The sequence below is a fragment of the Aethalodelphis obliquidens genome, unplaced genomic scaffold (assembly GCF_003676395.1).
Source record: "Aethalodelphis obliquidens isolate GAN/ISIS:26980383/991018 unplaced genomic scaffold, ASM367639v1 scaffold102, whole genome shotgun sequence".
In the NCBI taxonomy this organism is placed as follows: domain Eukaryota; kingdom Metazoa; phylum Chordata; class Mammalia; order Artiodactyla; family Delphinidae; genus Aethalodelphis; species Aethalodelphis obliquidens.
Window position 1 is genome coordinate 3007368 of NW_020838046.1, and position 26048 is coordinate 3033415.

At 41.4% G+C, this 26048-nt stretch overlaps 1 protein-coding gene across 2 annotated transcripts in view; it reads left to right on the forward strand.

Annotated features, from left to right (window-relative positions):
- Positions 1 to 3422: 3422 nt before the first annotated feature.
- The window catches only part of LYPD8 (LY6/PLAUR domain containing 8), a 36928-nt gene continuing 14302 nt past the window's right edge, over positions 3423 to 26048 (forward strand). The window contains exon 1 of one of the 2 annotated variants that reach the window (XM_027096449.1): positions 3423 to 3530. The gene's annotated coding sequence lies outside the window, so the exon portion shown is untranslated. Of the gene's footprint in view, positions 3531 to 23420; positions 25085 to 26048 lie in introns of those variants that run through there. The other variant, XM_027096448.1, reaches the window with a different exon arrangement.

The following is a 26048-nucleotide window of genomic DNA, read 5'->3' on the forward strand; positions in this document are numbered from 1 at the left end:
GTGGGCTGAGCCCCTCATTGTCCATCCTGAGCCTCTTCCACTCCTGGCTGGGTGGAGTTGTGGACAGGGTTACAGGTCCCAGGGATTCTTCTATGGTTGTGGCCCAACATACTGGCTGCTACCAGAGCAAAGGGGGACCTGGGTTCCCCATGTCCCAGCGCAGAGACATATATGGAGATAAGGGTCCTTGAGTGATCAGGAATGGAGCATGTAGTCTCTTTGAACTCAGATATTCTTCTACCCTGGACACCTTAGAGGGTGGGCAGGGACCGAACCTCCTTCATTCATTTCTGTCCAGATAATCCACTGAGTCCTAGATCATCTTTCAGTTTCAGATCATCTCCCCTCACAGCACACAGACAGGGACAGCCCTTAGCACTCTCCTCAGAGACTTCCATCTCCTGTTCAGCTCTCTCTCTATAAATAATTTTTGTGACAGAAATGTGTCAGAGCTGTTTGGTGTGGTAGAGAAAGAATGTGTCCAAGGTCAGAAGGTGGAGGTGTAAGCTCCTTCCCCTTCCAAGTGTGTGGCCCCGGACACCAAATAATGTCACACAATACCCTCAATGTCCATTCATGTCATCACAAATGGCAGGATTTCCTTATTTTTAATGGCTGAATAGTATTCCTATATATATAATATATTATATATCTCATTTTCCTTTCTTAAATAAAGTATTTTATTGAAGTGTAGTTGATGTACAATATTATGTTAGGTTCAGCCATACAACATAGTGATTCAACAATCAAATACAGTATGAAACGATCACCACAAGTCCAATAACCATCTGTCACCATGCAAAATTATTACAGTATTATCATATATATTCCTCATGTTGTACATTACATAACTATGACTTATTTATTTTATAACTGGAAATTTTTATCTCTCAATCTCCTTCACCTATTTTGCCCAACCCCTACCCCCTTCCCCTCTGGTAACCACCAGTTTTCTCTATCTATAAGTCTGTCTCTGTTTTGTTTTGTTTGTTTCATTTTAAGTGAGATTATATGGTATTTGCTTTTCTCTGTCTTACTTATTTCACTTAGCATACCCTGTAGGTCCAACCATGTTTTTACAAATGGCAATATTTCATTTTTTTTATGACAGAGTAGTATTCCATTGTATATCTATGTACCACATCTTCTTTACCCATTCATCTATTGATGGACATTTAAGTTGCTTTTGTATCTTCACTATTATAAATAATGCTATTATGAACATTGAGGTGTATGTGTCTTTTCAAATTAGTGTCTTAGTTTTCTTTGAGTAAATACCCAGAAGTGGAATTGCTGGATTGTATCATAGTTCTATTTTTAATTTTTTGAGGAACTTCCATACTGTTTTTCACAGTGGCTGTACCAGTTTACCTTCCCACCAACACTGCATGAGGGTTCCCTTTTCTCCACATCCTCATCAACACTTTTTATTTGTTGTCTTTTTGATGATAGCCATTCTGACAGGTGTGAGGTGATATCTCAATGTGGTTTTGATTTGTATTTACCTGATAATGAGTGGTATGGATCATCTTGTCATGTATGTTGGCCATCTGTATGTTTTCTTTGGAGAAATGTCTATTTAGTTCCTCTGCCCATTATTTTTTTTTTGGCCATGCTGCACAGTTTACAGGATCTCAGTTCCCCAACCAGGGATTGAACCTGGACCACAGCAGTGAAAGCTCAGAATCCTAACCACTAGCCTCTGCCCATTTTATAATTGAGTTATTTGTTTTTTGATATTAAGTTACATACCACATTTTCTTTATCCATTCATCCATCCATGGACACTTAGATTGTTTTCATGTCTTGCTATTGTGAATAATGCTGCAGTGAATATGGGGGTGCACATATCTCTTTGACACACTGATTTCATCTCCTTCAGCTATATACCCAGAAGTGGAATTGCTGGATCATATGGTAGTTATCTTTTTAAGTTTTTGAGGAACCTCCATTCTGTTTTTCAGAGTAGCTCTATCAATTTATATTTCCAGATAGAGCACTTTCATACAGGAATGAGTGTGTCCCTGGGGGAGCAGTGCTTGCTGCTTGAATGGGCACCAGAAAGGACAGAACTGGAGGGATCTGGAGAGGGGGACTGGAGCACAGAGAGTGGGGAAACCCGGTGGTTACGTACCTGTTATGCATTGAGTTGTGTCCTCCAAGAAAGATATATTGAAGTCCTAACCCTTGATACCTTAGAATGTGCTCTCATTTGGAAACAGGGTCATTTCTGATGTTACTAGTTTAGTTAATGAGATCATACTTGAATAGGGTGGGCCCCAATCCAGTATGACTTGTGTCCTTATAAGAAGAGGAGAGAAACATACACAGGAAGAACTCCATGTGAGGATGAAGGCAAAGATTGGAGTCATGTATCTACAAACCAAGGATTGCTGCAGCCACCAGATGCCAAAACAGGCATAGGACAGACTCTTTCTCAGAGCCTCTAGAAGGAACCAACCCTGTTGATACCATGGTTTCAGACTTCTAGTCTCCACAACTTGAGAGAATACATTTTTATTGTTTAAGCCACCAAGTTGTTGGAACCTTGTTATGGCAGCCTTAGGAAACTAAGACAGTTACCTTCTAGTTTGAACCCAAGATGTCTTCCTGCTGCTTGCCTTCACACACCCACCACCCAGTCCAAACTGATCCATTCATAGCCCCCACATAGACCTTTCAGTTTTGACATATAGACTTACTCCACCATCTGGAAAACTTCCACATCTCCAACCTAACTCCCTTTCAAGTCAAGTTCAAGTCCCCTACCCCACTTCAGCTCCTTGCATGTTTATGATGAAAGCCAGAAAGCACTTTCTCGCCCTGTGAATTAGTCAGTGGGGAAAAGTGCTTTGAAGCCAGTAGTGAGAAACAGCAGGGGTGACATTTTCTCTTTTACTCATCTCCTCTCATGTCCTCACAACAGCTGGATCCAGAGTCTCGGCTTCCATTGAGGAACAGTCTCAGGGAAGCAGACTGATAATGGGGCCCAGACCTCAGCCCGGACCTGCACTGTAACCTTGGTCTCCTAGGGTCTCCTTGCAGGGCTGCTGCAAGTGTCACAAGATAGGGCAGTATGCCCCGCACATCAGGCCCTGCAGCCCTGCTCCTTTCCACCAGATACTCTGCCATACATCCTTACTTTGACTCGCTCACTTCTCAGATGAACAAATGTGGGCCTTGGGATGAAACCTCGCTCCTAGCCCCCAAGCTGTGGCTTTTGATAAATTCCGTCTCTACCTCTTGAACTAAAGAAAAAAGCTGGGACTCAGGGATGGGATCTTCATGGTTGGTCCAGTGGTTTCTTCACATATGACAACTGCCTCTTTATTTTCCCTGCAGGTCCCGGGAAGTGGGACTTCCACAGACCAAGGGCCCATGGCCCCATCTGAATCTCACTTATTCCAAGCCTCAGACTCAGACCAATCCTGCACATCTGTGTTCCTGGCTTATGAGCTCCATGGGAAATGATGGATGAGAGCACTGTGGCAGCAACTGAAGCTAAACCTTCTTCAGATCTAGTCTTGCAGGTACTGTTCTAGCTGCTTTGAACTCAGGTGCTCTGGCTTCAGAGTCTAGGTAAGAAAACTGTAAGCTTTTATATTTTCCTTATGCTCAGGATCTTACAAAGGGCATAATAGATATTGGTGGGTCCACCAGGGTCCCAAAGATGAGGGGGAGCTGCATAGTTGGTCACCCTTCTCTAGGGTGGACACTGGCTATGCTCAGCCTGACTCTTTCACCTCTGGGGCCTTACCTGGCTCCTTAAACTTTGACCCAAGTCATTTTTCACCCATTTTACATGTTCAGGAAGAGTGGGATTTTGATGAGTTGGACAGCTGCCAGGTATACAAATGGGTACCATAAAGAGAGACTGAGTATGTTTGTAGAGCTCTTATTTCCTCCTCCACCTTCACATGACACAGATCTGTCTTTGAAAGAAGTGCAAACACCATCTGTCTCTTGTTAGCATGTAGCAGAGGCCTTGGATACTCTAAGACCCTGTTCTCCTGGAGACAAGCTGCCAGGGATTGTGCAAGTGGTGGGCGGTCCCAGGTCAGGACTGGACAACTTGACACCATCACATCTCTTTGATAGGTGTCTACCCACATGTTATCAAGGATAGATAGCAATAAAACCCCTGCCTGAGATGATAGTCAGTGATCAAGAAACTTATTTTCCCCTACCCTGGCTTTCCTCCTCCCTGTCTTTCTCTTTAGTTTGAGAAGATTGGATGTGACACCCAGTCTCAAAAGACTCCCTTCTGAAGAAAATCCTTTCTCAGCAGCCTGGAGGATCAGTCCTTTTCAACATGCCCATGCTGATGAATGCACTTGTTCAGTCGTATGCATTTGCCCTTGCTTTTCAGCTAGTTCCATTCCTGGTCTCTATCCTGCATCTTGAGATTTTAGAGGGTAGAAACAGTATCTTCTACTTTTGTTCAAGTCAGATGCTATGACATGGAACCTTCATGGTCTTTAGACAGCAGTGTGAATAGCAAGTTGGAGATGACAGTGTGTTATCCTGTGTATCAGCCAGGAGAGGTTAGGTACTGCTGGTGTAACAAGCAACCCCAAGATGCTGGAAGCTACAACATCAAAGATGTATTCCTTGCTCATGCTATCTGAGTCAGTTGCATTTCCTCTCCATGTCATTTTAACCGGGGACCCAGGCTGATGGAGAAGATCCTATTTAAAGAATTGCCGGTTGTCATGATGGAGAGAAAAGAGAGCATGGTGATTAACACCACTGGACTGTGCAATTAAAAATGGTTAAGAAGGGGCTTCCCTGGTTGCTCAGTGGTTGAGAGTCTGCCTGCCGATGCAGGGGACACGGGTTTGTGCCCCAGTCCGGGAAGATCCCACATGCCGCGGAGCGGCTGGGCCCGTGAGCCATGGCCACTGAGCCTGCGCGTCCGGAGCCTGTGCTCCGCAATGGGAGAGGCCAGAACAGTGAGAGGCCCGCGTACCGCAAAAAAACAAAAATGGTTAAGAAGGTAAATTTTGTTATGTGTATTTTACTACGACAAAATATGAGAGAGAGAGAGAGAGAGAGAGAGAATGGAAAACTATTACACACTAGCAAGTCATTATGACCTGCCATCAATGAGACAGGGGAGTATAATCTACCCCAGGAGGGTCCGTGAATCTCTGGAAATATTAGTATTGTCTTCCAGACCCTACTTGGATGCAAGAGCAAGCTTTTGGCTATCTATTCCTCTCAGGATTGGGGAAGTGGGGCAGCTGCAAGGTAGGGTGAGCCTTCTCTGGCTCTCCTGATGTTGATGGCAATTAGTGGTGGGGACAATGGGCATTAGAGGGAATCAGAAGACCTAGATAGCTCTCTTTCAGCATCAGCCAAGCTTTGTATCTTCTCTGAGCCTCAGATTCCTCATCTGAAAAAGAGGAGCTTGGACTCGACGAGTGCTAAGTCTGGTGTTGGCTGGAGCTGATTGCAACTATGTGAAGAGCCAAGATCTGTCAGAGGAGTGACTCATGGTTTGCCCTGAGATAGCAGAGTACAATGTGAAATAGCAGGTACTCTTGTCCAGGCCCTCACCAGCACATGACCCTAAAGTCTCCACCTGTTTTCATATCTTGGCTTACTTTTCCCCCAGCTTGGTATTCCCTCTTCTTTATTCTCTGCTTCCTCAAAATCTGTTTGTATCCCTCCTTAGAGAAATTCTACTCTCCCATGGCAGGGAGAGCGTCTCACAGTTTTCTGGTTCACGCACTCATGTCTTATCTTCCCAACTGTCTATAACCTTCTTGAAGTTTACATCTAAGTTTTGTACTTCTTTTCTTAAGCTCCTCCTACCTTGCTTCTTCCCCACCTCCTACCATATCTTTCACAGAGCTGGACTCAATTGCAGTTTTTAAAGCACCAACTATGGTTTGCATATATTACCTCATTTGGTTCTTATAACATTACCCTAAGGAAGATATTATTTCCCTCATGATAACATCCAACTCATAGCTCTTTGGACAATCCAGTGAAATGTAAAATATTTAGTGCCATGTTTGGTATGTAGTGAATGATCAGTAAGTAGCAGCTACTGCTATTATTGTTACTACACTGATGAAAACATTGAGGTTTGGAAAGGCCAAATCATGAGCACCTATTGCACAGTTAGGGGCTGAGTTTGAATTCAGATTCTTTTGATTCCAAAATCCAGTGACTTTATTTCTGTTCTAGCCCTCCTGGGTATATGTTGGATTGACATTCCCCACTCTGTGCAAGGTAGTATGACCATGAATGCTTGCTTCGGCAAAAGGTGACATTTGTCACACTCTGCTGCCCCCATGAAGCATGGACATTCAGTTCTCAGAATCAAAGGAGAAAGCACTAGTGATGGGCTCACTGTAGGGCTCAAGTAACATGAACACTGATGTCTGTGTGTTTATTGTTTCAGGAAGCTTTTCCATCCCCCCAACAATGGCAGTCTCTCCTGTCATTATCATCACAGGGCACACACTAAACCATTCACAGCTCTGGTTCTCCACAGTTTACAAAGAACTTTGTCAGACATGTGGTGTCTCTTCGCTCTGCCCAAGCCTCCTGCAAAGGGTGTGCTTCTCCCTGCGCAGTGCCACTGCGTGCTGCTGCCTGGCCAGGTGAGGGGGTGTGTCTCAGGCTATGATCAGGGAGTGAGGCTAAGAACAGGCCCCTGCCTCTGCCTCTCAGGGCCTGGGCCACACACTGTGTCCCTCTGTATCCACCTCATGGCATACCGCTGTATGCTGGCCTGGATCAGCCTCTCCTGGAGGTGGGAGATGGGAGCCCCTCTCTCTTAGAAACTTCCAAGCTGGAAGTCCATAGTGACAGGTGCTTCACATGTGCACGTCCCTGGGGCTGGGGGGAATTCAGCGGCTCTGATTCACAGTGGTGTGAATGCAGATCTCAAGTTGCTCCCAAGAGCAGTTTTGGTGGGAAGAGAGAGGTTACAGAGCTTCCATGGATGGGTACACATGTGGGCGCAGCCAGCAGGAAGGATTGTATTTGGGTGCTGGCTGTGGGGAGCATAAACTGGAGGCCCTAGCGGCAGGTTGTTTGACTCCACAATGATACCCCTTCCGGTTGAGCCTCCCCTTACAGATGGGTGCCTGGAATTGCCTTCCCCTGTTAGACTGTAGCTTGTGCTCACTATGGACACGGCTATCCTCACCTTAATCTTCCAGGCTGGAAGCGCTGGCAGGCTACATGGGCACCCACTTCCCAGTTTGAGTAACTGGCCAGCATGGGGATTACTGCTGCTCAACTAAGTCTGAGCTCATGCCAGAAATGCGGCCGAAGGGGAGGCGGAGGGAGTGGGGCTGAGGGTGAAGAGGGCACCACAGAGTGGGTGTGGAAGCCGAGAAGGGGACAGATATGTGCTAGTCGCCTTGGGTGCTGGAGAGAAGCTCTTTGATCTTCTTCCCTCATAAAGAGGTAAACCTCAACAGAAATTAGAACTGTGGTCTGGTGAGCGAGCTTGGGACTGTGTATGTCCCAGTTAAGAGGCCAGAAACATTAGTAGGAGATGGAACAATTTAAGATGACCCTGGTTTCTGGAGTGGCTGACTGGCTGGATTACAGTACCAGTGCCTACAATGGGAGAGGGAATAGGAGAATAAACAGGTTTGAGAAGCCAAGCTGAGCTTAGCTGGAGTGGTGTTGAATTTCAGTTCCCCATCAATATCCTGGTTGAGATGGAGACACCAGAATGGCACTCTGGAGAGGGAGAGTTCTGGACCTGAGGAAAAGGTGACCTTGAGTCCTCCTCAGTGGGTGGGGTGGGGGGCGGTCCTTCAGTTATTAGAGTTTGCTTTGGACACACCTCAAAGCTCATTGGAAACCTGTAGAAAACACCATGTTTGCGAGGGGCTCCCCTGGGGGAAGGCTGAGTTTTTTGGGCCTAATGTGTGTGTTTGTGTGATGTTAATTTTTTTCTAGCTTATAGATGTCAAACCCAGCTGAGAGCAACCTTACCCCAAAGAACAGTTGAGAGGACTGACACTCCTCCCACCCCTCACCACTGCTACTGAGGAAGCTGTGTTTCAACCAGGGCTCCATAATCTGATGGCAGGGCTGTTGCCAGGAATTCTCTGGAGATGGTCTTCTGTATGCTGAGGCCCATGAGTTGCACAGTAACTCCATCATAAATGTACAGGGAAATGCTCTAAATGATTAACCTGCTCCTTTACCTGCCCCTGGCTTTTACTGTAAGCAGATGCCACCCGTATGGAAATGGTGGGGGGAGGGGATGGGAGGGCCCGATGTGCTTCATGAGATCTCCAGAGTGGCCTGAGATCTATGTGAAGCATGGATAAAACATGTGTTGGGACCACTGTAGAAGGTTCTGGGGATCCAAGCTGTGTCTGCCAGGAGCAGGCAGCAGTAGGACGGGTGATGGGGGCAGCTGTGGTCTTGGGGTTGGTTTGGAGTCAGTAGCCTTGTTGTTGAGTCCTACCTCTGCCCCTTCACAGCTTCAGTGAGCTCTGGAGGCCCCAAGCTGGTGCACATAGGGCAGACGGGACATGATATCTTGGATTTGATACCCCCACCCGGCTGCCTTGCTCTTTGAGCTCAGATGGAACCCCGGGAAGAATACACTTTTGAGAAGTTGCTGAGTGGGAATTAGGGTTAGGGGCAAAGAGGAGAGGCAGCACTTGGGACCTGTGTACCTCTCCCCACTTGCTCTGCCTAGAGAGAGAAACAAAATCCAGTGTTCCACCCTCCTACCTACCCCACCCCAAGTAAGGATGATCCTGAGGCTCTCTCCTCCACCCAGTCACATTGGCCATTGCCTGGGTGTGGGGCTAAGTACAGATAAGCCTTCCGTTCCTCCTTTCCCATCAGAACTCTGGAAACTCCCTTCCTCCTCCCAGCCTCTCTCTTTCTAAGAAGGAGAAAGTAAAGTTGTGCATCACACCTCACACCTCCTAGAGTTCATCAGTGGAGAGGATTCTGTATTGCCTGAGGCCCGACACATGCTATTTAATACCCACGTCGCTAATCTTATGCTAACAATTAGCTTTTTTTAAACATAGCAAACAATCATCAATCATCTAAATATCTGTACTTGGGGTTAACAAATTACATTTCCCCAAATGCATTCATTGTAAAACGAACAAAACACTTCTACGTGTTGAATTAGTCACAGCCTGATGTGTCAGCTGCCTGTGAAACAATTTAATCCTTTTAGTGCACTGAGAAGGTATGCACAGCTTTATAGGATTGCAAAGTCCACCATGGCGGGGACACCAGCACTGCTTCTAACTGCTCTAACCCAGGAATTGATGGATAATTGTTTAACTTTTCTTCCTTTTTGTCCTACTCTTTCTTAGGGTTTGCCTCCCTCGGGTCTCATGAATATCACTATTCTTACTCCTCCCCATCATGCTGTAATCTTACGAGAACTTTAAAGCAGAAATGGTATCCTTCCAGCCACGTCCTTGCTCTGGGTAGCTGAGCAGGTAGCTCTCATTGGGTCCTGACATATGTATGTAGTTCCAGGTGATTCAAAACTACCTCTCTTAAGTGATCTCCATTAAACATGTCAGTAAGACTTTAAAGTCCACACTGTTCTCATAAATTTGTTGTTTTGTCTTGTTTTGTTTTGTTTTGTTTTGCGGTACGAGGGCCTCCCACTGTTGTGGCCTCTCCCGTTGTGGAGCACAGGCTCCGGACGCGCAGGCTCAGTGGCCATGGCTCACGGGCCCAGCCGCTCCGCGGCATGTGGGATCTTCCCGGACCGGGGCACGAACCCGTGTCCCCTGCATCGGCAGGCGGACTCTCAACCACTGCGCCACCAGGGAAGCCCTCTTGTTTTGTTTTTACAATGTAGTCTTTCCCCAGTTGTGTTCTCTTGGTGTTGACTTGGCCACTGCTGTGTATCTAAGAGCCTGATCAATGTGGTATGGAGACTTGACCTGCTAGCAGAGTTAAACACCCTGGAATCCTCCTCTGTATTCTGTTATAATCAGTGGGCCCTGGAGGATCCAATTTCCAGGATGTGTAGGAGTCAAAGATAAAGAAACCTGGACTAGCTAAAGTGGTAAGGACAGATTTTAATCAGTAATATACAATTTCAGTAGGGAAAAGAGTCCAGCATGAATTGAACTCAACTTTGATGTGTACAGGGGTGATAGGAGGTTTTAAAGAGAGAATGAGGGACTAGGGATGCGGAATTGAGGGGTCCAGGGGCTTGAGCAGAGACAGGGAAGTGAAAAATTACAAAAATAGTAAAGAGGGGATTGGTCCATGTGAAGCCCATCTGCGTTAGCTAACTGGTGCTTATAGAAGTTAGGCCGCTGCCCTCCCACACAGGTTGGGAAACAGGTGCTGGCTGGAGCAGTCAATTCTTCTGGCAGCCTTGGGTTTTCTCAGTAGGGATTTTTAAGTTGGGGTCATCCTAGGGTTGTGATCTTGAGCCATTAGAAACTATGTTGGGGTTTTGTGCAAGTCTTTATAGGCCAGGGTGAGGTCCAGTGGAGAAGAGGAGCCTGGCTAGAATTTGGTCAGGGAGAGGATCTTTGTCAGGGCATTGAATCTAGGTGAACGAGCTTTCCTTTAGGAACTTGGCTCCTTCTTCCCTGTGGAACACACTCTTGAACCCCCTCCTCCTGGTTCATCTTGTTTTATCTGCTTCTATTTGGTACATTTAGAGTTAGATCCTAATCTTTTCCCCTCCTCCTGCTTATACAGAAAATGACGTGTGCAGATTTTCCTCAACTTACAAGGGATAAGCTCCAATAAACCCACTGTAGGCTGAAAATGTCATAAGTAGAACATGCATTTAATACATCTGACCTACCAAACATCATAGCTTAGTCCAACCTACCTTAAAAGTTCTCAGAACACTGGGACTTCCCTGATGGTCCAGTGGTTAAGAATCCACCTTCCAATGCAGGGGACACGGGTTTGACCCCTGGTGGGGGTAAAAAGATCCCACATGCCGCGGGGCACCTAAGCCTGTGTGCCACAACTACTGAGCCCATGCCACAACTAGAAAGAAGTCCACGTGCTGCAAGGAAGAGTCCATGCACTGCAAAGAAAGATCCCACATGCCACAACAAAGATACCATGTGCTTCGACTAAGACCTGATGCAACCAAATAAATAAATATTAAAAAAAGAAGATGTGAGATATATATATATATATATATATATATATATATACACACACACACACAATGGCATACTACTCAGCCATAAAAAAGAATAAAATTTTAAAAAATGTTCTCAGAATACTAATATTAGCTTAAAGTTGGGTAAAATCAAAGAACACAAGATCTATTTTATAATAAAGTATTGAATATCTCTTGTAATTTATTAAATATAACACTGAAAGTGAAAAACAGAATGGTTGTACAGGTATAGAATGGTTCTAAGTGTATTGGTTGTTTACTTTCATGACTGCATGGCTGACTAGGAGCTGTGGCTCACTGCCACTGCCCAGCATCATGAGAGAGTATAGTACCACATATTGCTAGCCCAGGAAAAGATCAAAATTCAAAGTATGGTTTCTACTGAATGCGTATTACTTTTGCACCATTGTGAAGTCAAAAAAACATGAGTCAAACCATTGTAAGTCTGTACTTAGCAGAAGAAGCAAAAACCCATTTCCCGTGAACACTTCCTGTATTGGCTTTCTGTGGCTGCTGTAACAAATTACCATTCAGCTGTGGCTCAAAACAACGTAAATTTATTCCCTCACAGTTCTGGAGGCCAGCAGCCTGAAATCAGTTTCACTGGACTGAAATCCAAGTGTTGGTAGGGTCACACCCCCTCCAGAGGCTCTGGGAGAGAATCCATCTCTTGCCTCTTCCAGCTTCTCCTTGACTGCTGGCATCCCTTGGCTTGAGGCTGCATCCCTCCAATCTCTGCCTTCACAAACACATCACCTTCTCCTCTTCTCTGTGTCAAATCTCTTCCTGCCTGTATCTTATAAGGACACTTGTGATGGCAATTAGGGTCCACCCACATCACCCAGGATCCCAATGCAGGATCCTTAACTTGATCACATTTGCAAAGTCTTTGCTATCTAAGGTAACATTCTAAGGTTCCAGGGATTAGGAACTAATATATTTGGGGCCCGTTATCCAGGCTATTACCCTTCCCTACTTGGTAAACTGGATAGAAATGAAACATATTACCTTCCACTGGCTGAACTTTTTTCTTTGAGGGTCACTGTGAACTCATGGTCTTTCAGAGTCTTGCTTATATATTAATATTTGCTGCTCAGATTGTCACATCATAGCCAATAGGTTGGCTCCTTGGTCCTTCATATGTGACACTGACATTTGTGAGAAAATTTCTGCTTTCTGGACGACAGAAGTAATCCCAGGGCTGTTAACTTTCCTTTCTGACACACAGAATGGCTGCCTTCATGGACTCCTGCTTCCTCTGGGTCAAGCCAGCATTAGATTCAAATGCCTGGGCACTGTGAAGGGGTATGAATCAGGGGTGTGAGAAGCGCTGCTGCTGGGGCCAAGGGGTCACTTTCAGGAGTGGCAAAGATGGAAAAGATGCAACTTTTTAAGGTTCTTCCTTCTCACTGGATTTTCCTACTGTCACATGCAATGTCACTAACACCTTACTTTTCTCGTTGCGTGAGGTCTCATCAACACTGCAGCCTTCTCTGAGCCGATGTCAGCAGTGGTCCTTGGCAGGGGCCCTTGCAGAATGGCTCTTTGGCCCCTAGCTTTCTCCATTATGATAAGGCACCCCTCTCCCTGGAAAGAAAGTGAGAGCACTTCAGCAGACCTCCTCTTCCCTGACTGTAGGCTCCAAATTCTCTGTCTCTGGCCCTAGTTAGCAGAATAAGGAAATCTTGCCACTGACATATCCCCCTTTTATGTTATCATAAGGAGCAGCTTCTTCTTCACCAATGCAGCCTCTCTATTCAGTGAGCAAGGACTGAAAGGTAGCAGATGGTCCTAAGGTGTCCTGGTAAGCTGTGAATCACAGAGAGGGGATACTACCATGACGTGAGGGTGCAGACAGCCTGGTGACACCTGTGTGACAGGGTCCAGCTCTGCTGACTGCTCGCTTGGGAGCCTGCTCACACTGGCGGCAGACACTGCCCTCCTTGGGTGCTGTGTGGCTGGGCAGCCTATTCAGATCTGAAGGTCTCAGTCCAGGTTATAGTATAGACTATGGTTTCTTTTTTTTTTTTTTTTTTTTGCGGTACACGGGCCTCTCACTGTTGTGGCCTCTCCTGTTGCAGAGCACAGGCTCTGGACACGCAGGCTCAGCGGCCATGGCTCACAGGCCCAGTCACTCCGCGGCATGTGGGATCCTTCGGGACCGGGGCATGGACCCGCGTCCCCTGCATCGGCAGGCGGACTCTCAACCACTGCGCCACCAGGGAAGCCCCTAGACTATGGTTTCTAAACTACTGGCTCTGACCTGTTACTGAGTCATAAAGTCAATACAGTGGGTCTTGACTAGCTTTTACAAATAGTAATTATTGTCACTGTACAAACATGTAAACATCCCTCACTGTCAAGCTCTGTCTGAAGTGCTCTACATGTATTTCCTCATTTAATCTTCGTGTCCACCCTATGAGTAGGGCTATTATTATTTCCAGTTTTCACAAGGGGAAACTAAGGCACAGAGCCCTTAAGTCACAGAGTTAATACCTGGCAGAACTGGGATATTTATTTATTTATATTGAAATATATTTGACATATAATATTTTGTAAATTTAAGAGTTACAACATTTTAGTTCTATACATTGATATGATTTCCACTGTAAGGATAATTAGCACCTCTATCACATTACATAATTATCCTTTCTTTTAAGTAGTTGGAATAATTAAGTCCTAGTCTCTTAGCAAGTTTGATGATTAGTATAATACAATATTGTTGTCTATATTCACTGTATTGTGCATTGTATCTCTAGGGCTTATTTACTACTTGTTGTAAGTTATAGCCTTAAACAACATTTGTCCTGTCTCTTCACCCCCCCACACACACCTGGTAACTACCATTTTATTCTCTGTTTTTACAAGTTAGGTTTTTAAAATTTTTACATATGAGTGATATCATGCAGTATTTGTCTTTCTCTGTCTGACTTATCTCACTTAGCATAATGTGCTCAAGGTCCATCCATGTTGTTTTTGCAAATGGCAGGATGTCCTCCTTTCTCATGGCTGAATAATATTCCATTATGTATATATAATATGTATATAATATCCATTATATATATAATATTTCATTACATGTTATATATATATGTATAAAACATCTCCTTTATCCATTCATCTGTTGATAGGCATTTAGATTGTTTCCATATCTTAGCTTTTGTGAATAATGCTGCAATAAACATGGGAGTGTACATATATATTTGATATCCTGTTTTCATTTCCTTTGGGTATACATCCAGAAGTGGAATTACTGGGTCACATATGGTAGATCTATTTTTAATTTTTTGAAGACCCTTCATATTGTTTTCCATAGTGGTTAAACTAATTTACATTTCCACTAACAGTTTATAAGGGTTCCCTTTTCTCCATGTCCTTGACAACATATCTCTTGTCTTCTTGATGATAGCCATTCTAATAAGTGTTAGGTGGTATCTCATTGTGGTTTTGATTTGCATTTCCCTGATGTTTAGTGATGTTGAGCATATTTTCATGTGCCTGTGGTGATTTGGATGTCTTCTTAGGAAAAATGTCTATTTAGTTCTTCTGTCCATTTTTTAACTGGATTTTTTGGATTCTGAGTTGTATGAGTTCTTTATATATTTTGGATATTAACCCCTCATCCAATATATGGTTTGCAAAATTTTTCTCCAATTCTGTAGGTTATCTTTTTATTTTGTAAGTGGTTTTTGTTTGTTTGTTTGCTTTTTGCTTTGCAAAAGCTCTTAAGTTTTGTGTAGTCCCAATTGCTGATTTTTGCTTTTTTGTGTGTGTTTTTGGTGTCATATCCTAAAATATCATTTCCAAAACCACTGTCCAGGAGTGGTTTTTCTTTCCCTAACCTTTCTTCTTGGAGTTTTATAGTATCAGGTTTTATGTTTAAGTTTTTCATTCATTTTGAGTTAATTTTTGTGAGTAATTTTGTGGGGTCCAATTTTATTGCTCTGCACGTGTTTGTCCAGTTTTCCCAACATTTGTTAAAGAGACTATCCTCTCCCTATTGGATGCTTTTAGCTTCCTTGTTGAATATTAGTTGACTGTATAAACAGGAGTTTAATTCTGGGCCCTCTATTATGTTCCATTGGTCTATGTGTCTATTTTTGTGCCAGTACCATACTGTTTTTGTTACTGTGGCTCTGTAGTATAGTTTGAAATCAGAAAGTGTAATACCTTTGGCTTTCTTCTTTTTTCTCAGGATTGCTTTTGATATTTGGAGTCTTTTGTGGTTCCATACAAATTTTAGGATTGTTTTTTCTATTTCTGTGAGAAATGTCATTGGTTTTTTGATGGAGATTGCATTGAATCTATAGATGGATTTGGGTAGTATGGACATTTTAACAATATTAATTCTTCTGATCTATGAACACAGGATGTCTTTCCATTTGTTTGCATCTTCTTTGATTTCTTTCAGCAAGTTTTGTGGTTTTCATGTACAGATATTTCACTTCCTTGGTTAAACTTATTTTGAAGTATTTTATTGTTTTTATGTTACTGTGAACAGAATAGTTTTCTTTATTTCTTTTTCAGCTATTTCATCCTTAGTGTATAGAAATGCAATTGATTTCTGTTTGTAAATTTTGTATCCTTCAACTTCAGAAGTAGAATTTGAACCCAATTGGGCTGTCCCTAGAGTCTGTGATCATAATTGCCATACTTTCTGTCCATCAGTATAGAAAAAACAAAACAAAGCAAAGCAAAACAAAACAAAAGAGGAAATAGAATAGAGAATATTAGATTGCTTGTACTAAGGATTAAGTATTATTTTATGAAACTTATTCAAGTTGTGTTTTCACTGAACTGAAGTTGGGTCTGCTCACCTAACATGGAGCAAAGCCAATCTACTGACATCTGGTTGTGGTGAAGGAAAGTACAGCGTTTATTGTAGGGTGCCAAGCAAGGAGAATGGGCAGCTCATGCTCAAAAGACCCAAACTCCTCAATGGCTTTTAGGGAAGAGTTTTTAAACACAGTGTGAGGGAGAGTGTCACAGGGTGCATGATCAGTTTGTTCACAATTTTCTGATTGGCTGATGGTTAGATAACAGTGTGATGTTTTGCATATCACAATCATCAACCTTCTGGTTAACTTTTTCCAACTGGTGGGGGTTTTAGTATCTCTAAAACAACTTAAGGATATGGCTCTGGATATTATCTATAGCCCTTGAGGAGGAACTAACAATCCTTGACTTTGTTTTATGGCTAAACTATTATTATTTTGTCTTGCTTGACCGGTTAACTTTTCTGATTAAATTTGCTCTTTGGAACTCAGGAAGGTCTCAGAGGCTAGAAGTATTTTACAAACAAGAGGTGGAGGACATAGGGATTCTGTCCTTGGGAAGGCCCCATAGGGTCTTGCTTGATTTCGGTGTGTGTATGTATTGGGTTGCAATGTGAAATCTATTTCTTAAAATTGGTCATGATCAAAGAGTTTGAAAAGTTCTTACTGGCCCAGATGATATTCTGTCTGATGTGAATTTACAAATATCTGGTTCAGCCCATTACAGACTGAGTTTATAATTTAACTCCCAGGTAGCAATGATAAACAGTAATATAATGGAACACAACATCATAAGCTATGCTACATGCTAACAGCTACGATTTATTGAGGCCTACTGAATGCTAAGCACTTTGATCACATCTTCATAAGGTCTAAATGAAAATGGAAGGCTGAGAGTGGAATAAGGGGCTAACATCATCTGAACCCCAGGACCTGCGTCTTATGGGGCTGTTCTCACCAAGCTCGAGATTTCTCTCCAGAAATAATTTGATGTCTTAAAACTCTCTTGGAATTTCCTGGAAATTGACTTGACAGAAAAAGTTGGTCATCTTAGTGGATAGTCCCTAAAATGTCAGCATACTCAAATATGTCTTTATCTACTTACTCCCTTCCTCCTTTTTGTGTTTCTGGGAATCCCTACCAGCCTTAGGAGAGAAGGTCTGGCATTTTTCACTATCCTCCAGGATAATGGCTTCTCTTCTCCAAATTCACTGGCTCTCTACATCTTTATATCATTTACATTCAGCAAGTTAATTTACCGCTGTGAGACTCATGTTTGCATATCTTACAATAGAAATAATAATAAGGTTTACCCTATGGTGTTTCTATGAGTATTTAATGAGTATATATATAATCTATGTACAGGATTCCAGCTAACAAAAATAAACTTCTCTGGAGAAAGATAAGCACTCAAAAATATTAGCTGTTAACAAGACACAGGATCTCTGGTGCCTGACCCAGTACCCTGAACATACATATGTTATTAAGTATATTGTAGATTTATTGATATAATTCCTACTCCTACCATTTTGCTTTCCCACTAACAATTGAATGAGAGTTCCTGTGGTTCTACATCCTTGTCAGCATTTGGTGTTGTCAGTATTTTGGATTTTAGCCATTCTAATAGGTGTGTAGTGGCATCACATTGTTGTTTTAATTTGCATTTCTCTAATGACTTATGATGCTGAATATACTTTCATATGTTTGTTTCTCATCTGCATAACTTTTATGAGATTTCTGTTCAGATCTATTGCCCATTTTTTAAAACATCTTTATTGGAGTATAATTGCTTTACAATGGTGTGTTAGTTTCTGCTTTATAACAAAGTGAATCAGTTATACATATATATATGTTCCCATATCTCTTCCCTCTTGCGTCTCCCGCCCTCCCACCCTCCCTATCCCACCCCTCCAGGCGGTCACAAAGAACCGAGCTGATCTCCCTGTGCTATGTGGTTGCTTCCCACTAGCTATCTAGTTTACGTTTGGTAGTGTATATATGTCCATGCCACTGTCTCACTTTGTCTCAGCTTACCCTTCCCCCTCCCCGTATCCTCAAGTCCATTCTCTAATAGGTCTGTGTCTTTATTCCAGTCTTGCCCCTAGGTTCTTCACGGTCTTTTTCTGAAAATTTTTTTAGATTCCATATATATGTGTTAGCATACGGTATTTTTTTTCTCTTTCTGACTTACTTCACTCTGTATGACAGACTCTGGGTCCATCCACCTCACTACAAATAACTCAATTTCATTTCTTTTTATGGCTGAGTAATATTCCATTGGATATATGTGTCACATCTTCTTTATCCATTCATCTGTTGATGGACACTTAGGTTTCTTCCATGTCCTGGCTATTGTAAATAGTGCTGCAATGAACATTTTGGTACAAGACTCTTTTTGAATTAAGGTTTTCTCAGGGTATATGCCCAGTAGTGGGATTGCTGGGTCATATGATAGTTCTATTTGTAGTTTTTTAAGGAACCTCCATACTGTTCTCCATAGTGGGTGTATCAATTTACATTCCCACCAATAGTGCAAGAGTGTTCCCTTTTCTCCACACTCTCTCCAGCATTTATTGTTTCTAGAATTTTTGATGATGGCCATTCTGACTGGTGTGAGGTGATACCTCATTGTAATTTTGATTTGCATTTCTCTAATGATTAATGATGTTGAGCATTCTTTCATGTGTTTATTGGCAATCTGTATATCTTCTTTGGAGAAATGTCTATTTAGGTCTTCTGCCCATTTTTGGATTGGGTTGTTTGTTTTTTGTTATTGAGCTGCATGAGCTGCTTGTAAATTTTGTAGATTAATCCTTTGTCAGTTGCTTCATTTGCAAATATTTTCTCCCATTCTGAGAGTTGTCTTTTGGTCTTGTTTATGGTTTCCTTTGCTGTGCAAAATCTTTGAAGTTTCATTCGGTCCCATTTGTTTATTTTTGTTTTTATTTCCATTTCTCTAGGAGGTAGGTCAAAAAAGGACCTTGCTGTGATTTATATCATAGAGCGTTCTGCCTATGCTTTCCTCTAAGAGTTTGATACAGTCTGGCCTTACATTTAGGTCTTTAATCCATTTTGAGCTTATTTTTGTGTATGGTGTTAGGGAGTGTTCTAATTTCATACTTTTACATGTACCTGTCCAGTTTTCCAGCACCACTTATTGAAGAGGCTGTCTTTTCTCCACTGTATATTCCTGCCTCCTTTATCAAAGATAAGGTGACCATATGTGCATGGGTTTGTCTCTGGGCTTTCTATCCTGTTCCATTGATCTATCTTTCTGTGTTTGTGCCAGTACCATACTGTCTTGATTACTGTAGCTTTTTAGTATAGTCTGAAGTCAGGGAACCTGATTTCTCCAGCTCCATTTTTCGTTCTCAAGATTGCTTTGGCTATTCAGGGTCTTTTGTGTTTCCATACAAATTGTGAAATTTTTTGTTCTAGTTCTGTGAAAAATGCCAGTGGTAGTTTGATAGGGATTGCATTGAATCTGTAGATTGCTTTGGGTAGTATAGTCATTTTCACAATGTTGATTCTTCCAATCCAAGAACATGGTATATCTCTCCATCTGTTTGTAACATCTTTAATTTCTTTCATCAGTGTCTTATAATTTTCTGCATACAGATCTTTTGTCTCCTTAGGTAGGTTTATTCCTAGATATTTTATTCTTTTTGTTGCAGTGGTAAATGGGAGTGTTTTCTTGATTTTACTTTCAGATTTTTTATCATTAGTGTATAGGAATGCCAGAGATTTCTGTGCCTTAATTTTGTATCATGCTACATTATGAAATTAATTGAATAGTCCTAGTAGTTTTCCAATAGCATCTTTAAGATTATTTATGTATAGTATCTTGTCATCTGCAAACAGTGACAGTTTTACTTCTGCTTTCCGACTTGGAATCTTTTTCTTTTCTGATTGCTGTGGCTAAAACTTCCAAAACTATGCTGAATAATAGTGGTGAGAGTGGGCAACCTTGTCTTGTTCCTGATCTTAGTGGAAATGGTTTCAGTTTTTCACCATTGAGAATGATGTTGGTTGTGAGTTTGTCATATATGGCCTTTATTATGTTGAGTTTAGTTCTCTCTATGCCTACTTTCTGGAGGGTTTTTTTAATCATAAATAGGTTTTGGATTTTGTCAAAAGCTTTTTCTGCATCTATTGAGATGATCATATGGTTTTTCCCCTTCAATTTTTTAATATGGTTTATCACATTGATTGAATTGTGTATATTGAAGAATCCTTGCATTCCTGGGATAAACCCCACTTGATCATGATGTATGATCCTTTTCATGTGCTGTTGGACTCTGTTTGCTAGTATTTTGTTGAGGATTTTTGCATCTGTGTTCATCAGTGATATTGGCCTGTAGTTTTCTTTCTTTGTGACATCAGTGTCTGGTTTTGGTATCAGGATAATGGTGGCCTTGTTGAATGAGTTTCGGAGTATTCCTCCCTCTGCTGTATTTTGGAAGAGTTTGAGAAAGATAGGTGTTAGCTCTTCTCGAAATGTTGATAGAATTTGCCTGTGGAGCCATCTCGTCCTGGGCTTTTGTTTGTTGGAAGATTTTAAATCACAGTTTCAATTTCAGTGCTTGTGATTGGTCTGTTTACATTTTCTATTTTTTTCCTGGTTCTGCCTCGGAAGGTTGTGCTTTTCTAAAATTTATCCATTTTTTCCAAGTTGTCCATTTTATGGACATATAGTTGCTTGCAGTAGTCTCTCATGACCCTTTGTATTTCTGCAGTGTCAGTTGTTACTTCTCCTTTTTCATTTCTAATTCTATTGATTTGAGTCTTCTCCCTTTTATTCTTGATGACTCTGGCTAATGGTTTATCCATTTTGTTTATCTTCTCAAAGAACAAGCTTTTAGTTTTATTTATCTTTGCTATCATTTCCTTCATTTCTTTTTCATTTATTTCTGATCTGATCTTTATGATTTCTTTCCTTTTTCTAACTTTGAGGTTTTTCTGTTCTTCTTTCTCTAATTGCTTTAGGTGTAATGTTAGGTTGTTTATTGAGATGTTTCTTGTTTCTTGAGAGAGGATTGTATTGCTATAGACTTCCCTCTTAGAACTGCTTTGGCTGCATCCCATAGGTTTTGGGCTGTCGTGTTTTCTTTGTCATTTGTTTCTAGGTGTTTTTTGACTTCCTCTTTGATTTATTCAGTGATCTCTTGGTTATTTAGCAGTTTATTGTTTAGCATCTATGTATTTGTATTTTTTTACAGATTTTTTTCGTGTTTTTGATATCTAGTCTCATAGTGTTGTGGCTGGAAAAGATACTTGACATGATTTCAATTTTCTTAAATATACTAAGGCTTGATTTGTGATCCAAGATATGATCTATTCTGGAGAATGTTCCATGAGAACTTGAGAAGAAAGTGTATTCTGTTGTTTTTGGATGGAATGTCCTATAAATAAAAATTAAGTCCATCTTGTTTAATGTTTCATTTAAAGCTTGTGTTTCCTTATTTATTTTCATTTTGGATGATCTGTCCTTTGGTGAAAGTGGGGTGTTAAAGTCCCCTACTATTATTATGTTACTGTCAATTTCTCCTTTTATGGCTGTTAGCATTTGCCTTATGTATTGAGGTGGTCCTATGTTGGGTGCATAAATATTCATAATTGTTATATCTTCTTCTTGGATTGATCCCTTGATCATTATGTAGTGTCCTTCTTTGTCTCTTGTGTTAGTCCTTATTTTAAAGTCAATTTGTCTGATATGAGAATTGCTACTCCAGTGTTTTCTAATTTCCATTTGCATGGAATATCTTTTTCCATCCCCTCACTTTCAGTCTGTATGTATCCCTTGGTCTGAAGTGGATCTCTTATAGACAGCATATATACAGGTCTTGTTGTTGTATCCATTCAGCCAGTCTATGTCTTTTGGTTGGAGCATTTAATTCATTTACAGTTAAGGTAATTATCACTATGTATGTTCCTTTTACCATTTTCTTAATTGTTTGGGGTTTGTTATTGTAGGTCTTTTCCTTCTCTTGTGTTTCCTGCCTAGAGAAGTTCCTTTAGCACTTATTGTAAATTTGGTTTGGTGGTGCTGAATTCTCTTAGCTTTTGCATGTCTGTAAAAGTTTTAATTTCTCTTTGGAAAATGAATGAGATCCTTGCTAGGTAAAGTAATTTTGGTTGTAGGTTTTTCCTTTCATCAGTCTAAATATGTCCTGCCACACCATTCTGGCTTGCAGAGTTTCTGTGAAAGATCAGTGTTAACCTTATGGGGATTCCCTTGTATGTTATTTGTTGCCCTTCCCTTGCAGCTTTAATATTTTTTCTTTGTATTTAATTGTTGATAATTTGATTAATATGTGCCTTGGAGTGTTTCTCCTTGGATTTATCATGTATGGGGTTCTCTGAGCTTCCTGGACTTGATTGACTATTTCCTTTCCCATATTAGGGAAGTTTTCAACTATAATCTCTTCAAATATTTTCTCAGTCCCTTTCTTTTTCTCTTCTTTTTCTGGGACCCCTATAATTCAAATGTTGGTACATTTAATGTTGTTTCAGAGGTCTCTGAGGCTGTCCTCAATTCTTTTCATTCTTTTTTCTTTATTCTGCTCTGCAGTCGTTTTTTCCACTATTTTGTCTTCCAGGTCACTTATCCATCCTTCTGCTTCAGTTACTCTACTATTGTTTTCTTGTAGAGAATTTTTTATTTCATTAATTGTGTTGTTCATCATTGTTTGTTTGCCCTTTAGTTCTTCTAGGTCCTTGTTAAACGTTTCTTGCATTTTCTCCATTCTATTTCCAAGATTTTGGCTCATCTTTACTATTATTACTCTGAGTTCTTTTTCAGGTAGCCTGCCTGTTTCCTCTTCACTTGTTTGGTCTGGTGGGTTTTTACCTTGCTCCTTCATCTGCTGTGTATTTCTCTGTCTTCTCATTTTGCTTCACTCACTGTGTTTGGGGTCTCCTTTTTGCAGTCTGCAGGTTTGTAGTTCCCACTGTTTTTGTTGTCTGCCCCCAGTGGCTAAGATTGGTTCAGTGGTTTTTGTAGGCTTCTGGGTGGAGGGGACTGGTGCCTGTGTTCTCATGGATGAGGCTGCATCTTGCCTTTCTGGTGTGCAAGACCACGTCCAGTGGTGTGTTTTGGGGTGTCTATGACCTTATTATGATTTTAGGCAGTGTCTCTGCTAATGGGTGGGGTTGTGTTCCTATCTTGCTAGTTGTTTGGCATCTTCATGTATTCTTTAGGTACACATCTGTTCATAACCCTTATATCTTCCTGATGGATTGATACTTTTATCATTTTAAAAGTCCCCATATATCTCCAGCAATACTTTTTCATTTTAAATCCTTTTTATCTGATATTAGTATAGCCACACTCCAACTTATGGTTGCTATTTGAGTTATACATATATATATATATATATATATATATATATATATATATATATACACACACACACACACACATATATATATACATATATATATACACACACATATATGTATATACAATTTCAGAGATTTTTTACATGGTTATATTTTTAATAATTCTCACCAGTTATGCTTATTTCATTGGGGAGGGGATCCACAGAGCTTCTAATGTTGCCATTACTGAAGTGGAACCCAGTTTGTAAAATGTGAGGTTTCTTTGACCATGTTTTCTTTTGTCAAGGATTTTGTCTTTATTTTTCCCTTATGAACTTTTCAAATACATTTTAACTTATGAGATAGTTTTAAAAGGCTTTGCGTGATGGGTTTGCACATGGTCTGCACTAAAGTCAGGTTGCCCAATCTCAAGAACCATATTTGTACTCAGAAAAGAGATTCAAATTCTGGGGACTGAAGCCTCAGACCAGTTGGTTCTGTTAAAATAATACAATTGAAACTAGACTGAATTCTGGACTTATCAGTGTCTTTCCTGGGGCACATATGAGGGAAGGACTTTGACCAAAATCACACCGCCTATGAAAACCAGAAATAGAAACCAGCCTTATATTCCATACTTCCTTATTGCCACCAGCGTCAGTATAGGCCTTTCACTGTGTCACCCTTTAAAAACTCATTTTTAATTTCTGAAGTAGCATGGTATTCCCTATAGGAGTATGCCATTTGAATGAGTCCCAAAGGCATGGAAAGCTTGTCCCTGTACCAGTAAGCATATAGACGCAGCCTTGTAAGCAAGATGCAGGAAATAGCCTTATGTATTGTCTGTCTTCAGCTGCCCTTGTACTTGTTTTTTCTTCCTTTAAGCTTGTCAGTTCTTCTTGGCCCTTCACCATTCTAGCTTCTGACTTTAGGACAAACTGAATAAGAGAATGAATTGTCTGCCCCCCCGGTTTCCCAAGCAAATATTTGAAGCTGCCATAGATTTTCTAGATTTTATGTTGAAAAGTAACAAACAAAAACAGCACTACCATCTGTCATCAGAGTGATGAGAAAGTGGTTGTAACACCTCTCTGAAGCAGGGCAGTTTTGCTCACTGGTGGAGGTGCATTCAGTGACAGGTTGTTGGGTGCTGTAGGCCGATACATCCAGAAGGAGCCTGAGTCAACTCACTTCTGTCTTGGGTCTCAAAGAGGAAGCAGAAGGAGGGAAGGAGGGTCCTGGATGATTCTTCTTTCTTCTGGGTCTACCTCTTCTCACTCCTCCCTGATTTATCTCCCTCTGTTTCCTATGAAGCCTCCAGTATTATCTCAGCTTTCCCTCCTTCCCACTCCCCAGGGAAACTCAACTCCACTGCATCCCTAGAGACACAGAATCTCATCCCTTGTTCCCTTCTGGAATCTCACCAATGCTATCACCTTGGGCTCTGGCCAGCTGCTAATGGAGGCTGTCCTCTGCCCGGGGTTGTTGGTTCTGAAGAGAGAAAGAATGAGCTACGGAGTGGGGGAGGGGGTTAGCTGGGATCAGTTCAGACTCTTCAACAATGGGAAAATTGCAGGTTACCTCACTCATTGCCTAGAAAGCAAAATTGAGTCTTAATATTCTTCTCAAGACAATGTAATTCAATCCTATATTAAGAAAGTATAGTCTCCCAGTCAGCATGACTTTGACTCTGCTCCAGATGGACACAGTAAACTTGACATGGTCTGTAAGGGATGTCTTGTTTCTGAGACTGTGCTCACCTACCACATTCGTTAGGAATGATAAAACCAGTGACAAATTAATTGTTTCCCATTCTATTTCATGGATGAAGGGCAGGGAGTCACCATCCATTTTCTCCCAGGTAAGTATTACTAATTTTACCATTTTATGTAAGGAAATTGTGATTCATGGATAAAAGTTAACACCTGACTAGTAAATTGCAAAACTAGGTTTTGAACTCTCACTTTCTGTCAAAAAGCCTGGTACTCTTTGCACTTCATCTAAGCTGTTTGTGAGAAGAGCCAACATAAAATGTTGAAATGAGCTCATTAAGGTGTGGATGTAACCTTGTGATTCTTCAATACACTGGTGTGCCTTTTTGCCAGTTCCTTCAGCAAGGCATGTTCTTCACTGAGGAACCTTTATTGCTCATGTTTTTTGCTCTGTTCTGGGAGACATCTGACCTCCCTCTTCCCTTGCCTGTTTCCTTCTCACCTCTTGGAGAGGTCTTCCCGCCTCAATCCTATTCTTTCCTAACTCAGTTACCATTTTGTTTCCATAACAAATCTTCAATTTGCAATTATCTTTGTCTATTTACTTAAAAAATGTTTCCTTGTTTGTTTGTAGTTGTTATTAGCTTAAAATTTTAGGGATGGCGAGGAACTCATATGTCTCATTAACTTTGAAACCACACTACCCAGTGTCTGGCATGGAGTAAATGCCCAAACACATATTTGTTGAATAAATGAGGACATTTAAGGTTCAATTGTCAGAGAAAGGATGGGGGAAAGGCAGTTGCCATTCTTTGTGTGTCAGCCACTATGTGAATGAGCAACCATGAACATCTCTGTCCCTTTGTTTTGATGGAGATACTGAGAATCCTAAACAGGTTACACAGCTCATAACTGGTGTAGACAGGTGTCAAACCAGGCCTGTCTGTTGTTTTTTCTGTCCTTTCTCACCAACCCAGTGGAAGTTCACATTAGTAGATCAGGCAGACAAACTGGTTTTATAATGTCAGATGCAATAATTCTTTTTTTTTTTTAGCATCTTTATTGGGGTATAATTGCTTTACAATGGTGTGTTAGTTTCTGCTTTATAACAGA